Source organism: Tachyglossus aculeatus, chromosome X4 (genome assembly GCF_015852505.1).
Source record: "Tachyglossus aculeatus isolate mTacAcu1 chromosome X4, mTacAcu1.pri, whole genome shotgun sequence".
NCBI lineage: Eukaryota > Metazoa > Chordata > Mammalia > Monotremata > Tachyglossidae > Tachyglossus > Tachyglossus aculeatus.
In genome coordinates, this window is record NC_052098.1 from 31,284,903 (window position 1) to 31,288,124 (window position 3,222).

Sequence of the window (3,222 nt, forward strand, 5' to 3'; positions counted from 1 at the left end):
CCAGGCCAGAGGCAGGATGAGGACGAGGGGTTGGTGGTGAGATAGGTGAGATCAAGGCACAGTGAGAACGTTAGCATTAGAGAAGCAGAGGGCTGGGTTGTAGAAGGAGAGTAAGGAGGTGAGGTAGGAGGGAGCAAGGTGACTGAGTGCCTTAAAGCCAAGGGTGAGGAGTTTCTCTTTGATACAGGGGTGGGTGGGCAATCACTAGAGTTTTTTGAAGAGTGGAGTGACATGTCCTGAATGTTTTTGTAGAAAAACTGAGGCGGGCAGTTGAATGAAGTATGGTATGGAGTAGGGAGAGACAGAAGGCTGGGAGGTCAGCAAGGAGGCTGATGCAATAATTCAGGCTTCACATTCCTATTGTGTATCTATTGGGATGAATAAGCGGAATAAAAAGACTTTGAGACAAAGGAAGAAAAGGATAAATTTACAGGAAGTGAGTGTTGTCCATATAGATCATCCCTTGCTGCACCATTGCATTTTTCACCCTCAATACATGGTGTCTTTTGGGGTAGAGTTAATGATTCAAAGGATACGTGTGTGTGTGTGTGTGTGTGTGTGTGTGTGTGTGTGTGCATGCGCGTGCGCATCTGCTGTGTGACCTTGGGCAAATCACTTCAGTTCTCTGTGCCTCAGTTACCTCATCTGTAAAATGGGGATTGAGATTGTGAGCCCAACGTGGAACAGAGACTGTGTCTAAACTCGATTTGCTTGTATCCACCCCAGCGCTTAGTACAGTGCCTAGCACAAATACCATCATTATTTAAAGAAAAGCAGTGCATCAACATTTCTTAAACTGCAGCTGGGGTTCTACTAAGGAATTTAAAGATGATCTCCAGAATAGGCAGTTAGGGAACAGTGCTTTGCACATAGTAAGCGCTTAATAAATGCCATCATTATTATTATTGAAAGCTCCTTGAAAGCAGTTACTGTGTCCTTTACTTGTATTCTTCCCTTCCAAGTGACTGGAATAGTGTTCTCCACACAGTAAGTGCTCAATGAATGCCCTGGAATGAATGATTGTGAGTTCAGTCAGAAATACGGAGCTCTTATTGATTGTAAATGTACTCTTGTAAATATTCTTTGTATTGATCAGGCATTTGGTGTGGCAGATAAATACACACACAAATAGTCATCAACAAATAATTACCTTTCCTATATATGATTTGCCCGGGTGATAGCATAACATGCAACTATTGATTTTGAGACGGTGATACAGTCAATTTTATTTCATGTCTTAAATAAAGACAGGTAGTGAACTTGGATCTTTTTCTGTTGTACACATCAATAGAGGAGTTTGAAGTTAAATTTAAATAAAATTTTAATTCTTAATGAGCTACTCAGTTATTTCACATTCACCAGGACATACTTTGTAGAGGTCTTTCCTCTGTTGAAGGGGTTGCTGATAGTGGTTTCAAAGTAAGTCAATTGCTGCAATTGGGCCTTTAAGCCTTTCCAGAAGTTGTAATCTGTTGCCACTGCACTGTCCTTTGAAATGGTCGCCCTAGCCTACACATGTTCCTGCTCTCATCTGGCACTGGTCTATCTAATTGTTCATAGGCCAACTGTGTATTTTCAGTGGTGGTTGCCATCCTTTGTGGTATTTTTGGTTTTCCCTTGGTTTTCAGAATAAAGTGGAAAAAAAAGTCCTTACCAGAGGACTGGGAGTTAGGTTCTAATCCTGATTTTGCCACTTGCCTGCTGTGTGACCTTAGACAAATCACTTAACATTTCTGTGCATCTATTTCCTCATCTGTAAAATGGGGTTTGAATACTGGTTCTTTCCTCCTTAGATTGTGAGCCCCCCTGTGGAACACAGACGTTGTCCGATATGCTTATATTGTCTCTACCCTACTGCTAGTAAAATTGTTGGTCCATAGTATGTGCTTAACAGATACCAAGGTTATCATTATTATCATCATCATTATTAATGAAAACCTGAGCACTATTTTGACTCATTAAGTCAATGTGAGTATCATACTCCATGGTGGCTTACCAAATGGGTACGGTCAACCAGGGTAATCTGCTGCTGTGGGATCCTGGAGATGGTCTACGTTGTGACCACAAGCTGCAACAGTTCTTCCTCCAGGCATCTTTCAATATCTTTCAGGAAGCAGCGTGGCTTAGTGGAAAGAGCACGGGCTTGGGAGTCAGAGGCTGTGGGTTCTAATCCTGGCTCCACCACTTATCAGCTGTGTGACCTTGGGCAAGTCACTTAACTTCTCTGGGCCTCAGTTCCCTCATCTGTAAAATGGGGATTAAGACTGTGAACCCCACATGGGACAACCTGATTACCTTGTATCCCCCACAGCACTTAGAACAGTGCTTGGCACATAGTAAGCACTTAAATACCAAAATTATTATTATTATTATGTGCCACTAGGAAGAGGGGTATCAGGCAAGAGAAGCACATCATGCTGGTGCTGGGACAGACTTTTCCCCTCTTAGCCACTGATGTCTGAGCAACAACCATTATTAGCAGTGGGGGCCAGAAAAAGTCTACAGAAAGTGTATCCAAATGTGTAAATGATTCTCTCAAGGACTCTCACACTCATGGATGCAATCTTACCATCAGCCACATCATCTCTGAACCAAAGGACAACTCTTGCACTCATAAGGACTCAATTATCTACCTAAAATGTATTTTCCCAGATTGCTATTTTGTGTGATGTACAGTTCATTTGAGCTGCACAGTAGAGTGTCACTTCTTTCAGTACATGGTATTGATTTGTATTCATTTTGTAGTCTGTTTCATGGATGACATTCTCTCAGGGGCGCACCTGGAGAGTTTCCAGTATTCTACCAGTCTCGACTACAGGAGGGAGAGTCAAGCAGAGGCATACCCATTCCATTCCTAGCTTGGGCAGTGGCTAGTGAGTGGAAGGTAATAAGCCACAAGTCAAAACTCACCTGTGTTGGGCAGCAGCGGCATGGGAGACAGTTGAGGGCAGAGACTCAAGTTTACTGTGCAGAAGGAGGCAATGGCAAACCACTTCTATATTTTTTTACCAAGAAAACTCTATGGATACACTACCAGAATGATTGCAAATGGAGGTGGGGCATTCTGGTAGGGATATCTCCGTGCCGTCGCTATCAGTCGGAGACTACTCGCCAGCATAAGACAAGATCATGGATGAAGAAATTAAAAATGGAAACAATGTGAAAATTAAGATATCAGACAAAACTCAATAAAACCCAATCTATGCCACAAAACCACTGAAT

General features: G+C 42.5%; 1 non-coding gene across 1 annotated transcript; it reads left to right on the forward strand.

Annotated features, from left to right (window-relative positions):
• Nucleotides 1–2,762: 2,762 nt before the first annotated feature.
• LOC119948462 lies at nt 2,763–2,900 on the forward strand. The gene has a single exon (XR_005456856.1). It is a non-coding gene; the product is annotated as a small nucleolar RNA SNORA7 (small nucleolar RNA).
• Nucleotides 2,901–3,222: the final 322 nt, after the last annotated feature.